At 42.4% G+C, this 17,474-nt stretch overlaps 1 protein-coding gene across 7 annotated transcripts in view; it reads right to left on the bottom strand.

Annotated features, from left to right (window-relative positions):
- TBL1X (transducin beta like 1 X-linked) overlaps positions 1–17,474 on the bottom strand; it is a 210,339-nt gene that overhangs the window by 73,126 nt on the left and 119,739 nt on the right. For 3 of the 7 annotated variants that reach the window (XM_014828023.3, XM_044768169.2, XM_070501975.1), the window contains one exon: positions 15,592–15,730. The exons of the other annotated variants lie outside the window; for them this stretch is intronic. The gene's annotated coding sequence lies outside the window, so the exon portion shown is untranslated. Of the gene's footprint in view, positions 1–15,591; positions 15,731–17,474 lie in introns of those variants that run through there. 7 annotated transcript variants of the gene reach the window in all.

The raw sequence follows: 17,474 nt of genomic DNA, 5'->3' as shown, positions 1-17,474 counted from the left end.
GCTTTCTCTTCTCTGGATTCCAACATGGCCTTGTTTTCCAGAAATTACACTCAGTGCCTGGGAAAGGTGGCGTCTCCCTTACCACGTGGGCCAGCAGACTCTCTGAGAAGCGGTGTAGCCCTGGAGTGACCTCGGCAAAATCCCAGAATCCCTCACTGAGGGCGGTGGGTGCCTCGGTGAATAACTTAGCCTCTCTGTGCCACTAAATGAGCATAGAGCTTTATAACTACATCACACAAATTCACATATTCAAATACACATAGAGCCAGACATGTAGGCTTGTAAGGAATAACAGTTATGATTATAATCACAGAATGGGAATCACTGCAAACACCGGTCATTGGAAGGCTGCTGTGTTCCTTTTGTTCTAGTAATCATTCTCTCAGATTAAAAAATAAAAATAAAAACAAGGGCTGGCCCCATGGCTGATTGGTTAGGTTTGCACGCTCTGCTTCAGCAGCCCAGGGTTTCGCCGGTTCAGATCCTGGGTGCGGACCTAGCACTGCTCATCAAGCCACGCTGAGGTGGCGTCCCACATGGCAGAACTAGAAGGACCTACAACTAGAATATACAACTATGTACTGGGGGGCTTTCAGGAGGAGAAGAAGAAGAAGAAAAAAAAGATTGGCAACAGATGTTAGCTCAAGTGCCAATCTTTTTTAAAAAAATAAATGAATAAATAAAATAAAAACAAGATGAATCTTATGTGTATTTTACCACCCACCCACCCCCAAAAAAGCCAAGATGAACCTAGAAACATTTTCCCGAGTCCCTCCTCCAAAGGAATACATTTGAGCAGTTTCTTAAAAGGGACTAAAACAGCCATTCAAGTAAAAGTGGAAGTGAATGAAGTTTTCATTTCAAATGGAACATAATCACATTTCTCCATGGTTTTCTTAAATGGAAACATATTACTTGGTTCTCAAACAACTGAATTTTTAAACGAGCAAGCATGTTTGAGAAAGGAAAAAAGAATAGGGTTTAAAAAAAAAATCAGATGAGACTGAGTGTAGACACTGAAATTCTTGCACAGCATGTTGACTGGGATCTTCCTGCTATACTTACCAAATGATTTTATCTGCCCACTCTTTTCTCTTTTATTGATCCCATTTTACCAGTCTAGCAGGCAATAAGCTTCTTCTTTGCACAAATATAATTTCAAACACAATTTAAAAAAGAGGAAATGCAAACATCTCATTTCGTATAAAAACTAAATATAGGAAGAATAGAATTTAAGTGTATTTCCTAGTTTAAGCTTAGCCTGACTTCCTTCCAGCCTGTTCAGATTTCTCTCAGTTCCTAAGACCACCTTCAGGAATTAAATAAAATAATACATTAAGTGCATCCTTATGTAGGTACCTGTAATAGAGTTGAGTGTGTACATGAAGAAGCTCTGGGGTTGATATTTCCAACAACATCCTACACTCTGAATAAAGTGTTACCACAAAATGATATTTTGAAGATGTTAAAATGAAAGATGATGTTAAACAGAGGAAACCGATGTTATTTCAGATTTCTGGGCGTGTGAATAGAACTTTTCACAAGTCACACACAGCCCTTACTGCACAGAAAGGCTCTTTGCAAAAAACTGCTGAAAACACCCTACAGTTCCCAGTATGACATTTACACGGTTTTATAGAAATATCACAGATTAAAAATAGCAGACAGTGCCTTTTAGTAGGGTACAAACCTTGTCCAAAAATTAGTGTATAAAAAAGTAAGTGCAGGGCTGGCCTGGTGGTGTAGTGGTTAAGTTCACATGCTCTGCTTTGGTGGCCCAGGGTTTGCAGGTTCAGATTCCGGGCACGGACCTACACAGCACTCATCAAGCCACACTGTGGTGGCATCCCACATACAAAATAGAGGAAGATTGGCACAGATATTAGCTCAGTGACAATCTTCTTCAAGGAAAAAGAGGAAGATTGGCAATAGATACTAGCTCAAGGCTAATCTTCCTTCCCCCACCCCCAAAAAGTAAGTGAATTTTTAGAAATCTTCCTAATTTGGTTCCCCTGTTATAAAGAGATTGACTTCCTATTCAAAGGAAAGAGAGAGTTCCTTAAAAGACAGGAGAGGGATCCAAATTTTGGAACTGGCAACAGAAAAGGAAATGTATCTGAAATGGGTAAGTCTTCAAAACTCACAAAAGAGGGTTTCACACTGCATCTCCCACTGAAGGAAGTTTCCTTGGGGGCTTAAGCAACAAGAATCAATGCTTAAATGGGAAAAAGTGACAGAAATGAGGTTTAGAACAGCATGATCAATTGGGTGGTCAGCTTGATGTATCTACTGGGACACGTCCACGGGCAGAGCAGTCAACAGATATAAATATGTTTGTGTGACTTCTTATAATTTTAACCTGTTTGATTAGAGGTTAGCAAACTTGTTTTTAAAGGGCCAAAGAGTAAATAATTTCCACTTCATGGATCATATAGTCTCTGTTACTCAACCGAGAATCACTTAACTCTACCTTTGTAGCAAGAAACAGTCATAGACAATACATAAATCGATAGGTTTAGCTGTGTTCCATGGAAACTTTAATTATGTACAATGAAATCTGAATTTCATAGAATTTTCATCCATCATGACTTGCTATTCTTCTTCTGATTTTTTTTAACCATTTAAAAATGTAAAAACCATCCTTAGCTTGTTGACCGTACAAAAGCAGGCAATGGGCTACATTTGGCCTGCTGGCCATAGTTCCCTAACTCTTGTGTTAGATAAACAAGAGTCAAAGTTAGATTCCATTTCTATCATATTTCACAAAGATTACTTCAGAACGAACCTTCAGGAAAACAGTATGATGGTTACTAAAAAAATTAAACATAGAAATACCATATGACCCAACAATTCCCCTTCTAGGTATACACCCAAAAGAAGTGAAAGCAGGAACAGATATTTGCGCCCCAATGTTCACAGTAACATTATTCACAATTGCCCAAAGATGGAAACAACCCAGACGTCCACTGATGGATGAATGGATCAACAAAATGTGGTACATACGTACAGCGGAATATTATTTAGCCTTTAAAAAGAATGAAATTCTGACACATGATACAACATGGATGAAGCCCAAAGACACTATGCTAAGTGAAATAAGCCAGACACAAAAGGACAGATATTATATGGTGCCACTTACATGAAGTACCTAGAGTAATTAAAAATAGAGAATGGAAAGTAGAATGGTGGTTGCCAGGAGCTGGGGGAGCGAGGAACAGAGGAGAGTTACCACTACTTGGGTCACAGTTTTAATGTGGCAAGATGAAAAAGTTCTGGAGAGGGATGGTGAGTATACTTACTGCCACTAAACAGTACACTGCAAGATGGTTAAAAATGGTAAATTCTATGTCACATATATTTTGCCATAATAAAGCAGATCTCAAAGAAAACCTTCAATGCAAATCTATTTCTTCCAAAGAACCTGCTGTTGGTTAAAGACAAATCTGGAAACATCAAAATGGTTCTAACAGTTAAAATGGGCATCAGCCAATTTATTTTGAATCTAGCAAGTCAAGAATCAAGTCAAGAATAACTATCTGCTTTCTTTTCATAAGCCAAATCCTTAAATGTGAAATAAAAAATGTACTCAGTTATCTCCAAATTCACAGGTGACATTTTGAGATATTTCCTGGTGGAGCAAAGACATACTCTAGAACCAATCACAGAATCGTGGTAGTTTCTGGAATATTTGAATGTTAGTCAAACCTACAAATTCTTAGGCCAGTTTCCGTCCTTAGAAAATTTAGCTAACTGGGAGCACAATAACACATTTTGGTTAATTAAACTCATATTAATCTTTGGGAAATGGGATAGAAGTTCTTGTTAAATCAAGGTTAATCATAAAAGTCATTCAAAAAAAATGAACACATTGTGCTGTTATACGATGCTCAGGACTGTACTTGTGGTCGTTAGCAGAAACTCTAGAAGCCCAAGAAAAAGAGCAGGTATTTAGATCTAGTTAACTTTGGCTGAATCACTCGTTGCCACCTCAGATGAAAGCTGCCAAGTCAGACAAAAAGGAAGTGTAAGCATAACCTTAGTGGGAGCTATTCAAGAAGATGATGTGAATGCGTTTTCTCTCAAAGTCTCCAGATGGCAGGCTCACTAAATTCTCATCTCCTACAGCTCTTAAGTCTCTACAAAAATACAAGGGGTTATCAAATGACTTCGGAACCCTTTCGGGCACTTTAAGTTTCCAAAAAGCATCTTTCTGACCTTTGGGCACCTCCTGTTGGCTGCAAAGTTGAGTGCCTCTGGGCAGGACGGCAGCACCATCCATCTTCCCAGTGAATTTATCTAGTCCCTGGCTCTATCTGAACCCCAAATGCACGCCTCGGGTCCTCGTTGGCTCCTCCCAGGGTCATCCTGGACCCACCTGCATGACATGTCCACTCGGAGGTCTAACTGGGATCCCAAACACGACGTGTCCACAGTGGAACCCACCCACACCCACACGTCCCTCCTCCAGCCGGCTGTCGGAGTAAATGACACCTGCCTTCCACTCAGTGGTCACGTGGCAGACCCTCGCTCCTCCAACCAGGGCAGCTGCACGTCTACTGGCGCTCTCCGCTGAAGTGTCCCGAATCTGTGCTATCCTCCCTGGCTCCTCTGAGCTACACTAGTCGAAAATGAGACTGACTCTTGCCTGGGACCCACCTGGAGCGACTACAGTCCCTCTCCCACCCTACAGCCAGCCATCTGTCACTGCTGTAGGAAGCCACAGGAGGGTCTCAAATCCAAATTCATCACCATTATCATTACGTCCTGCAAGGAACTGCACGGCGTTCCCGGCACACACCTCGGATCTCATCTCCCTGTCGGCCGCCTGCTCCCATCATGCTGGCCTGGCCTCCATTTCATCCCTCAAGTCCCAGGAGCTCAGTCCTGCTGCCTGTCCTTTGCATGTGCTGTTCCCTCCGCTAGGAACTCTCTTCTCCCAGCTCTTCCCAGCTGCCTCCCCAGACTTCAACGCATCTGTCTCTCTTCAGAGAGGCCTCTTACCTCTAACATGGAACCCCTCCCACCCCAAGCCACTCGGTCATGTAGCCCCGTTCATCTCATTAACACTATGCATTACTAGCATCGAAGTCTCTTGTTTGTTTCTCTCTTTGCTACTGGTCTCCCAAATACCATCAAGCTCCAGCGGGGCCGGGGCCTCCGCCTCCACAACGCTGAGCTTGCAGGCTGTCTAGCTCACCCTCTGCATCCACAAAGCACAGCTTCATGCCCGACACAAGAAAGAAGCTTAATAAATAGCTTAGGACATGTGAGCGAACAGCCAAATATATAAACTTAAAGAAAATTCAGACTACAATAAGATGTACCCAACACCAAAACGCAGGGGAATATTTTCTTCCTGATGACTCACGGGCCATTTTCGGGTCTTGCAGGGCTTTTATGATAAGTGTTAATGACAACCATAAAGTGGGTGTGGAGTAGAAGCTGTGTGGTATCACATCCCTCTAAATTTATACAGTTATGAGCAGATGGCAGAGCATCCCCATGTCGCCTACATGTAAGAGTTTAATATGGTCATTTCATAAAAGTTACAACCAAGTTAGTCCAACACATATGTAATTACTAGACTTCGCTCTTTACTGTAAGGTCTAACCATAAAAAGATAAATGGCAACCAGCTCTCGGACAGGCTTCTGCCACTCCCAGCTGCTGCCCTCGACTGAGCCTGCTGGTGCCTGCCAGGCACTGACTTACGTGTGCACAGCATGGGCAAGGGAGCACGCAGGTACGCACTTCTCCTGCTTTTCACTTCCTCTGGGGAAGAAACTTCCAGACTGCTGCCCAAGGCACAGGGGTGGATGCTCCCAGCTGGAGGGCAGTGCTTAGAACCACCCAGCACTTCCTCCCCCACCTTGGACACGCTGTCTCCCAAAGCTGGTCCAGGATTCCTCCAGCCCTTTCTCGCTCAGCCATCCTTGCTGTTGTAACTACCAACTTCTTTAGGTATCACACAAACTGACAAAGTATGAGCGCACACAGAGCCAGCTGCTGGTTTTCATGGAATGAAGTTGAATGCTTTATAGACAGGATAAGTGTGAGTCATTTTAATAAAAGTCATGGGATTAGGTGTGGGCAAGATGACCAAAAAGACTCAGGGTAAAGGTGGAAATCTAGAGAGATGCAGAAATGAGATTTCTGTGCGGGTTTCCTTAAGCTTTTACACAAGAGAACTAGAAACTAGGCCAGATACACTACCAGTGTGGATGGTGCCGGAACCACTGGGGGAAATTGCTGGCTGGGAGTCTTCCTCCGAGCAAAGGCACGGGCCCGCCCTCCATAAGTAAGTTCTCCACTTCGCTGCATATATTAATTAGCTTACAGAAATTCATTTATGAAAGTGTTTTTTCCTAAATGTAGGCATCTGCAAAGCGAGATATATACCTGTGAAATATGATAAAATTTAAAAATACATAATGTCGATTCTTTGGTTTTAGTCCCTTATCCTGTCCCCAACTCCACCTCCTCCAGGAGATCATCAAGTCAAAGGCTTCTTGACCCCAAGAGGAATGGTTTGCTCTTCGTCTCTTGGGCTCCCTGGGTATCCAGTATGTATTGTCATGAAAGGACCTACGTGAATGTGCTCCAATGATTTCTTTACATTTCTGATGCGCCCTCCAAATGCAAGACCCAAGATCCTTTATCCCAGTGGTTCTCAACTGGGGGTAATGTTGCCCTACTCACACCCCCCACACCCTGGAGACACCGGACAACATCCGGAGACATTTTTGGTTGTTAAAACTGTTGCGGGCAAGGTTACTGACATCAAGTGGGTGGAGACCAGGGATGCTGCTCAACATCCACAACACAGAGGACAGCCCCCACCGAGAATTATCCAGTCCCAGGTGCCAAGTGCCCAGGTTCACAAACCCATTCTTCTATCCCCTTACTTACCTATTCTCTCTGCTGCCAGTTTTCACGTTCTATACAAGTGTAACCTCTTTTTCTGCTCCTAAGACATCTTCATTCTACTGGTAGGAACCCAACCTTGAGTATATTTTTCCAGAATTCCAAGACTCTTCACATTGTTAGGGCATCAATGCAGGGAGTTTGACCTCCCAGGCTGGCGATCCAGAGAGCTTTAACATTTCTCTTTTCTAAAAGTACTGTCCCAAAAAAATACCTCTCATGCCCCCACTCCTTCAGTCTCCACAGATCAGTTCCCAGTGGAAACAAATATATTCTCCCCAAACTTAATAGACTAAAACACTGTAAATATGTCATTCAGTTTTATTAGTTACAGGTCAGATAATACCACTATCAATGCACCATAATTACTACAAAAATACTTATATTTAGAGCATCTTCTCCATTAAGATGGAAAAAAACAAAATACAAAAACCCAAGGATGGTCTGTGCCTTACAGATCTCAATGAACCTGACCTTCTACTCTACCTCGAGGGCACTCTGCACGTGGGCCTCCACTGTTCTGCTCCCACAGCACCCATGTCCACCATCAGAGCAGGCTTTGTGGAGGGACACAGGGGGGTGGGGTGAGAAGAACAAGACCAAAGTGATCAGACACATATGCACGGGCCTGGGATTTACAAGGATTTACATCTATTTCAAATGCAGCAGACACATCATCAGCAACACTTTTCCATCGTAATGCCTGCCACGAAAAGTCATATCTGCCAGACACCAAAAAACTAGCCAATTCAGTCAAAAACTAGTAGGTGAAATCAAAAATACGGTGTCTTGTAGCTGTTCATCCCATCTCCCCCATTGTACCATTCCTACTGGACTTTCATGGCTCAATTAGTCAAAATGGTGTCATATGGATGAAGTCCCCATTTAAGCACTTGTCATAAACAGTTCTGCTCCCACGTGCACATCAGGGGTATAAAGTCCGCCACAAACGTAAGGAAGTAATTCATCACACACTGCAACCTCAAGGGCTGGCTCTATCTGCATGTCTCTCTTCTTAATTTCTACAGGGCACAAACCTCCATTTAACGCTATGATTCTCACTGAATGGAAATTCGCCATGGCAGGTCAAGAGGAGCATTTAGAACCAATATACCGGGAAAAAATAATTATAATGATTTACAAAGCTCCCTGGACAGCAAAGTACTATGAAAGCCTTAGTAACAATAAAAGTACCCCATTTGCATAAATTTTCACAGCACTGCCACTGTAAGAAAACACAGTCCAAATTTTCCTTATTGGGTCAGAACATGTTATTAAAACCAAATGAGGGCCTTCTTATTAATCAGCTCAATTCTCCTCTAAATCACTATTCAGCCTGCATGCCGACAAACTTCTCAGTAGTTTAAGAGAGATCACGCCCAGGGAAAAACCTTATGTTTGCTCATTTCTACACAAACTCCAGAAGGAATCAATTTCTCTTTACAATCCTTCTAATCAGCAAAGGTACACTAAATAGTCTTTTTTCCCCCAACCAGGTACTATTATATAAAGGAAAGTGGTGTTTTACATATTTCTCGAAAACACACAAGAATTTACGTGAACTTTAGTTTTCTAATTACATGGTTCAGAATTAGAAACAAATCATTCAAATATACCATAATAACATTTAAAAACATTCAATCAATCCTTCAACACTTTTACTGTCTTCTTCTCTGGGGGTGTATGATTGTTAGTGTCTGCGCTTTGGTCAATACTGCCGACCTCTGGCAATCATAAAGTCCAACAAAATGCAGACATCACAGTGATCCCTGTGCTCTCATTGGGGCACCACAACATCCAACATCCCAAACACAGCACATATTTTTACCCACTAGAATGTAAGATTTCTGTCTGGTTTGTTCACTGCCACATTCCCCACACCTAGAAGAGTTCCTGACACAACGCAGAAGGTGCTCAATAAATATCTGTTGGTCAGCTGGATGTGTTACACTGAGAGACGAAGTGAATGTAAACGACCAGAGAACACAAATGTTCATCAAGAGCTCTATGTATGCAGGGGCTGGCCTAGTGGCATAGTGGTTAAGTTTGTGTGCTCTGCTTCAGTGGCCCAGGGCTCACAGGTCTGGATCCCAGGCACAGACATACACAACACTCACCAAACCATGCTGTGTCGGTGTCCCACATACAAAAAATCGAGGAAGACTGGCACAGATGTTAGCTCAGGGCCAATCTTCCTCACCAAAAAAAAGGGGGGGGGGAGCTCAATGCATGCAAATATTATGCAATGTGTTATGCAGTGGGGAAGTATCAAGGAGAGAGAAGATGAAGTCCTTTCCTATACAAGAAGCTTGTGAAACAAAACAACACTCATTCATGTGAAAAGATAACTCCCAACACTGCATTAGATTGTCTCTGACCTCAGATGGAAAGGCCACACAAACTCTACCTTTCATCTTCATTATTCCTGTAATCTCTGTAACACAGAATAGATCATATTCCTATTTTGTGGACAAAGAAAGAGGCCTTTGGTCAGCTGGCTAAAACTCAGAGGAAGTGGTGGCCAAGAGACAGAAGTATTCTCAAAGCTGGGCTTCAAAAGATGGGACAGAGAGGCCCTTTGTAGAAGCTCTCACTGCACCGTATATGGCTCTCTGTCCCACAGGCTAGATTTTGCATCTAACGTATGATTGCTTTAGTAATGCCACCTTCCCCACTGGAGTGAAGGAAGGGATGAGGGTAAGGTCAGCTAGACTATCATTACCCATTTTTCCCCTTTATCCTTCGAGAACAAAACACGTGGGTTTTATGTGGGTAGAGGGCCACACTCCTCCCAAAAGGATAAGTTTCCATATGACCCAGTTCTGGCCAATGGCTATGAGCAGAAATCAAATATGCAACTTCATGACTGTGTCCTTACAGGCAAATGAAGTTGCCCTCCCTACTCCTTCTCAGGGACTGGAAGGTGGACATGATGGCAGGAGCTGGAGCAGCCATCCCAGACACAGGGTAGGACAGAATGTTGGGCCCCCCATTGTGATGCAATGCTTCAAGGAACAAGAGGTCCCTCACCTCCACCACCAAAGCTATAAAAAGTTACATCCTGGGGCCAGCCCAGTGGCGCAGCGGTTAAGTGCACACGTTCTGCTTTGGCAGCCCAGGGTTCACCGGTTAGGATCCTGGGTGCGGACATGGCACCGCTTGGCAAGCCATGCTGTGGTAGGCATCCCACATATAAAGTAGAGGAAGATGGGCATGGATGTTAGCTCAAGGCCAGTCTTCCTCAGCAAAAAGAGGAAGACTGGCAGCAGTTAGCTCAGGGCTAATCTTCCTCAAAAAAAAAAAAAAAGTTACATCCTAGGCCACCAGCTGACTGTTGAATTATTCATCTCTTGACTTCTATCCTACCTTCAGGGAAGGTTAAAAATTGCTAACTAACCTCATATAACAGAGAGATCCATCAATGGGGAAAAGGGAGTGAAGAATTAAAACTACAGCTACTAATGATTTCCCAATCAGAAACCTAAGTCTTCACAGGGTGTTGCTACTCCAGCAATTTCACATCTTGATAAATATCACCTGCTACTCCACTTTGCAAATTTATTTCCCTGGAGTTGCCTTACTCTGTCAAACCTCACATTTGGGTGCATCAAGAGTCAGTAAGGTGAGACTGCCACGCTTGACGTGACTCAACACAGAGCCCGACATCACATGTCGACTTCCATGAGTGTACGGAACACTTACACAAGGGCGGGAGGGAAAGCAGGGGCCTGGGTTCAGGTTGGGACTTATCACTGCCTGACAGCCTGGAACTTCCAGCACTACTTTTCTACATTTGCTATGTGAGAACTCTGATCAGATCTGTGCTGTCCAACGGAAAGAGAAGGTGAGCTTATATACAATTTTAAAATTTAAAAATGTAAAGGGGGAGCCAGCCCTGATGGCCTAGCAGTTAAAGTTTGGCGCTCACTGCTTTGGTGGCCTGGGTTCGTTTCCTGATCATGGAACCACACCACTCGTCTGTCAGTAGCCATGCTGTGGCAGTGGCTCACACAGAAGAACTTACAACTAGGATATACAACCATGCACCGGGGCTTTGGGGAGAAAAAGAAAGAAAAAAAGAGGAAGACTGGCAACAGATGTTAGCGCAGGGCAAATCTTTCCCTGGGGAAAAAAAAATTGTGGCATCTACTTGGAAAAAAAAAAAAAGTAAAGAGAGACTGGTGAGGTTAATTTTCATAACATATTTAAATTTAAATTTAACCCAGTATATCCAAAATAGCATCATTTCAACATGTACTCTCTATAAAAAATTACTCAGATCTCCTATATTCCTTTTTCCAACTAGATCTCCAAATCTTTAAAGGTTTATGTATTTTCTACTTACGGCACATCTCACTTAGGACACTAACTTTTCACTGGAAATACTGGATTGCTGTTAACGGTTCAGAAAATGTGCAGCTGAAAATAGAGATTCACATACTCACGTGGTTGGTTCCCAATATACTTTAAAGTTTTCCAGTAACTTAATCAAAGTTTGATGTTTAAATTTAAATCAGTCAAAAGGAAATAAAATTTTAAGTCTGTTCCTCAGTGACAGTAGCCATATTTTTGGTGCTCCACAGCTCCACGTGGCTAGTGGCCACCTTACTGGACAGTGCAGGTCAGCGTGGTCACTTCGAAGCCTGCAGCAGCTAAAATCCTTCGATTGTGGTCTGTAGGACAGAGGGTTATGAGGACTTTCCAGGCCACACAATTCCTCTTTAACTGATCCACGTGCAAATTTTTAGATTACATGCCCACATATAATTGCATTTTTTTCTCGACCAAATCCAAATAGATTAATAACCACAAACTGTCCAAGTTTAAAACTATCCCTTCCTAAAAACAGTGCAACTAACTGCTTGCAAATTATTTTTCTTATTTTGAATTAATTTTCAAAATGTTAGACAGAGATTGGAGCGTGGGGTCTCAGATTAAGACAGACCAACGTGCTGAGTCCAAATTGAGACGTGCTGCAATTACACACTGAATTTCAGACAATACAACAAAAGAACACAACATATACCATGGATATTTTTTTATATGGATCACTTTTGAAATGATACTATTTTGGACATGGAGAGTTAAAGAGAATATATTATTGTATTATTATATATTAAAATATGTATCACAATATTAACCTAATATATATTAAAATATATACTGCAATACTAATTTCACTCGCTTCTTTTTACTTTTTACTGTAGCTACTAGAAAAGTGTAAATTACATTGGTGGCTCGCATTCTATTTCCATCAGACAGCGCAAATCTAGACGGCTTCTAGGCTCTAAATTTGTTGACTGTAGTCGGCAACATGAAGGCAGAGAGTTTTTTTAGGCTACACGATTTCTCTTTTGATTGTGCCCACTGTAAACTTTTAATTATATGCCCATAAAATCATTTTTATTCCTTGATCAATTTGAAACAGGTTAATAATCACAAATTGTTCTAGCTGAAGACTAGCTTTTCTGTTTCAAGTAATTTTTCATATAGAGAATTATCAGAAGTTCCGTTAGACACCTGAGCAAGGTTGGGGTGAAAGCCTGGGGGTCTCAGAATGCCAAGGTCATCAGCAGGTCACTCACGTGGTGAGCAAACAGCCCATCGCTCACCTCCGCCTGCTGTATACATATTGATTTGGGAGCAACCTGGCCTAGCAGGTAGCGTAGTGGGCTCTGAACTTACAGACCTCGCTGCAGGTCAGTAGTGATCGATAGATTGGTAAAAACAAATGCCGTGATGATCTAGTTGGTAAGGACCCAGCCTGGCTGAGACAGCCTCATCTATAAAATGGGGGTGACATCACAATACCTGTGCCACCCTTCCTAGCAGGTTGCCATGGGAGCACAAAGGTGATGATGCCATCACTAATAGGCTTCGTGCAGTTGTTAACAGTACAGCTCAAATCCTAGCCACTAAGATGGCAGGGATGTTCAGGGATGACCCTGAACAAAAAGCTTGGCTAGGGCTCCTCGTAGCTCCTCTTGCTATTATTGTTACAGTAAATCTCCTTTTGGATATGACATCCTGCCCCTTAAATCTTCAGCTGTCACTTCGAGATTTAATTAAGGCCCACTCATTACAAGCAGAGGAGAATCAACACGTACAAGATGCTCGAGCATTTAGTACCAGGGTAACTGCACGCATCTCATCAACGATGACAAATGGAACACTTGACTGTCCTTGTTCTAGCAAGAGGAATATTATTGCCACTTAAAGTTCTATTTTGAACTAATTAAAAACCACCCATAAGACGGGTGGGCATTAAGCAGAAGTAATTCATTTTGCAGGATGTAAATTATGCAATATTCTAAGAGTGCTTTTTATTTATATTATTATTTTGGTGGAGAGAATACAGATTCTGCTTGCTCAGGCTTGAAACAGGCACTGCGCATGTGCCCACATGCCCTGTGAAACTGAGTTCAAAGTGAGCCATCAAGCTGCAGCCGTAAGCTGGAAGGGAACTGGGGAGTGAGAGCTGCTGCCCTTCCATTCCCAATTGCTGTGTCTATTGCACACTGTAGGACCAAGAAAATTCCCAGTCTGTGGGAGTAAAACACGGAGAGGAAACGGAATCCTGAGTCCTGAGAAGATGCCTGGTCCTAGGGAAATCTGGGCATTTCCCCATGGATTATCCCATCTATTGAAATTCGGCAGGAGATGATTCATTCGAGGCCTGGCTAGACTCTTACCTATTCAATATACTTTTGAGCAAAAATATACAAACACTATTAAGGAGCTACATCTGTTATGTTGTAAAAGGACACATACTGCACCCCAAAGACATCACGGCATTTGTTTTCACCAATCTATCGATCACTACTGAATCATCTTTTTCCTCCCCTTTCACTAATTGCATTTCAAATTTTGGAAAGCTTTCTTTAGAGAATAAAAAATCGGAATTACACTTAAACATTACAAAAGGAGGACTGAAGTTGATTTTGGAAAGCTTTCTAACTGTGTGATGTCATAAAACAGTGAAAGGAGAGTAGTAACAGCTGATGCGTGGAAGTTTGAATAATGACTTCGGAGTAATGTAGAAAAAAACCAATTCTCTCCTGGTCCTGGGTACATTATAAAACAGCCCAATGCTTCAAAGATAGCACAGAACTTGTCACATACTAGATACTCAATTAACTAATTTGCATAATAAAACATATGTCACAAATATACACCCACTCACTCACACACACACACACACACACCCTTGGGAAACACTGAACTTTGGCTAATAACAAGTAGAAACAAACTGGCGAGCTTGCCAATTTATAATTATATTTAAAAAAATCTTTTATTGGCTAACATAAGAATCTGTGCTTTTCCTACAGCTGTCACTCTATAAAAATACTGTCTTTTGATAAACACACTAGGAATATGAGATGAGCCGAACCCACACATCCGTGTGACATTCCAACATGTCAACTCTCATTTACAAGTGGTCCTAACTCTTACACACATGAACTCCTTTAAGGAAAGGGGCAAAAGAGTTAGAGACGCGCACGTGTAAGTACCATCTTAGTAAATTAATTTTCCAACTCGCCTTCTTGCTTTCTGGACTTACCTCTTGTTTAACATGCAGCCCTAATACGTAGACTCAGTTTGGCTAAAGTCAGGAGACTAATGTCCCAGCAAACATCAGAAAGAGCCCATTTAGCTGAAACTCTGACGTGGCAATCTTAAAGCAACTGGCATTCAAGTGAAACCCAGAAAGTGTCATGTTCCGAAAAGAACCTGAGATATGCCTTTTAAAGCAGCATATGTCCAAGTCACAGAAAAAGAAATGCAAATGGCTGACAAACACGATAGAATATTCCACCTCATTAGTAATCAAAGAAAAGGAAAGGGGCCAGGCCGGTGGCACAGAGGTTAAGTGTGCACGTTCTGCTTCAGCAGCTCGGGGTTCGCTGGTTCGGATCCTGGGTGCGGACATGGCACCGCTTGACAAAAGCCATGCTGTGGTAGGTGTCCCACATAGAAAGGAGAGGAAGATGGGCATGGATGTTAGCTCAGGGCCAGCCTTCCTCAGCAAAAAGAGGAGGATTGGCAGTAGTTAGCTCAGGGCTAATCTTCCTCAAAAACAAAAACAAAAAAAAGGAAAAAAAAAAAGAAACCATGCCAAGCATTTCGGGCTCAGTTGACCAGGATCATGGGAACTGCACCCCACCCCCCGGCCCTACTATACAATTGGCACAAGCTTTCAGGAAAGCAATTTGGTAATGGGTCTCAAGAGCCCTCCAGTTCTATTTCCAGCAATCTATCCTAAAGCAAAAACTGGAAGCAATCTAAATCTCCAACAACACGTGTTAAATAAATTACAGAACGTGCACTTGATGCGATAGATGCATAAAAATATTTTCAATAAATGTTGGGAGGTGATCTAATGCTCGCTCTGTAAGGTTAAGCGGAAGCTCTGCATTACACAGCTGACTGTGCAGCACGTTGCACACACATCAACATTTGGAAGGAAACAGACCTAAACACTGCTGGGGGACCTCGATGGGTAGATTTAGAGGTGTTTATTTTCTTTTCATGCTTGATTTTATTTTTTCATGTTGCTTACGGCATATTATTTTTAAAATCAGAAAAGAGTTACGAAAACCCTGGCAAGCAAGGAATAATGACTAATACTTCATCTGGGGAGTATTAAGAAGAAGAAGAAGATAGTTACCTATTTACTCCTTTCCTAGGAACGTCAAGGGCGGCCTTCCTGGTAGAGTGCGACGTGTTGGGGAAATTCTCTTCTCCTCTAGGTGTACGCTCGTCAACCTCCTCTGAGTCACCTTTTTGAAGTTCTATGATGCTAAAGTCTATAAACACAACATTAAATATTTATGGTTGATATTTGCCGCTTCTAAAAATACGTAGAGAAGTTCTTTTAACAAGGCCTCCACTTGACCTTCTCGCTGAATTAACCAGACTGCCTATGCTGCAGACGTGCTGACAGCTGCCCACAGGCCCCAAGCTCACTGGGCTGGGCCTCTTTCTTTTCCAGGGGGCTGATGTTTTTCTGCTTGAGCCAGTCACCTGTGTACCTTCCTAAAAACCCAAGTGTCGACTGGTCCCAAACCTGCTTATGTCAATTGGATTTGTTATTGCATTTATGAAAAGTAATTGAGTATTATGTAATCTGACAAACGAGGAGCACAAACTGTTTTTTTCCACCAAAACTGCTTTGGATGCTTTGTTATATAGATTTAACCAAGACAGATCACCAAATGAAAATGTATCATCAAAATGGTAGTAGGGTGGGCGATGGTCAAGAGATGTAGGAAAAGGTCATAAATCTGTAGATGGATTCTGCACTGAGATGGTTTCACAATCTCTTTAAATTCCCACTCCACTTTAGAGAAACCAACACTGGAAATTGTAGAGGGTGCATCATGGGTATGGTTTATGAGGAAAGTTGATCCCAAACTAGAATTATTAGATCCACACTCCAAGAAAAAGCTCTACTCCCTTCTGTAAAGAGATTGGTGAATAAACCTGCACGGACGCACTCTAATTTAAAACAAAACAATCTCCAGGAGGTGAGGTTTAACATGTTTCCCCCCTACCCCTGATTATGGGCTTTCAAAGAATAGCAGATTTGGAAAGGGAAAACCAGTCACTCGATAGTGGAGAAACTGGGACACATGACCTTGAGCAAGCGATCAGGTTTACCTCATCAGATTTAAGTCACATTGACACACATACCCCTGATGCGATGTGATCAGAAGGACACTTAACCTCTGTGGTCTTCGTCCCTGCAACTCATAACCCCAGTCTAATCATGTGGAAAACGTCAGTCAAACCCAAATCGAAGGACATTCTACAAAATTCATGACCGGTATTCCTTAAAGCGACCAGGGTTATGACAAATAAGGCAAATCTGAGAAACTGGCACAGCCTAGAGGAATTAAGGAGACATGAAAACTAAATTCACTGTGGTGCACTGGGTGGGATCCTGGGTCAGGAAAAGGATATTAATGGAAAAAGGGGTGAAATTTGAAAAAGCCTGAAATACAGTTAATAAAAAACCTTCAGCTAATGTACACGTGTATCATTTCTTATGATTCCCTGATTTACCCAATGCTTTCTGAGGAACTGACCAGGTATGGGTCTCAGTCCTCCAGGTAAGACGGCTCAACTGTGACGGAGAGAAATCATCACAGAAACAGCGGTCCCTGCCATCTATGTAGTGGCTCACTTCCCTGGGGAGCAGACCTGCGTACGTGGATCAACAAAACAAGTCGATCAGGGTCAACAGCTGTCACTGTGCAAAACCAACAATAATAACTCTTTCATAGTGATGAGTTCGCCTCACTGCAGATCTTCAGCCCATCAAAAACATTAGCCTTGGCAACCCTGGAGGACACACATACACGGTCCAATCAAGATGCAACCTTTATAATTATAAGGTCCCCATTTCCACCAATCAAAGTGCCACCCTCTTTAAGATTCCGTTTTTATTTTATTTTCAGCTTTTCCTCTCAGGAATTTTTGGTTATCCCCCTTAGCCAGCCTTGAAAAGCAGGGAAGACGAGAATTCATCGAAGAAAAATTAAAGCAAGA

This window comes from Equus asinus, chromosome X, assembly GCF_041296235.1.
Source record: "Equus asinus isolate D_3611 breed Donkey chromosome X, EquAss-T2T_v2, whole genome shotgun sequence".
In the NCBI taxonomy this organism is placed as follows: domain Eukaryota; kingdom Metazoa; phylum Chordata; class Mammalia; order Perissodactyla; family Equidae; genus Equus; species Equus asinus.
This window is presented reverse-complemented; position numbering and strand designations above follow the sequence as displayed.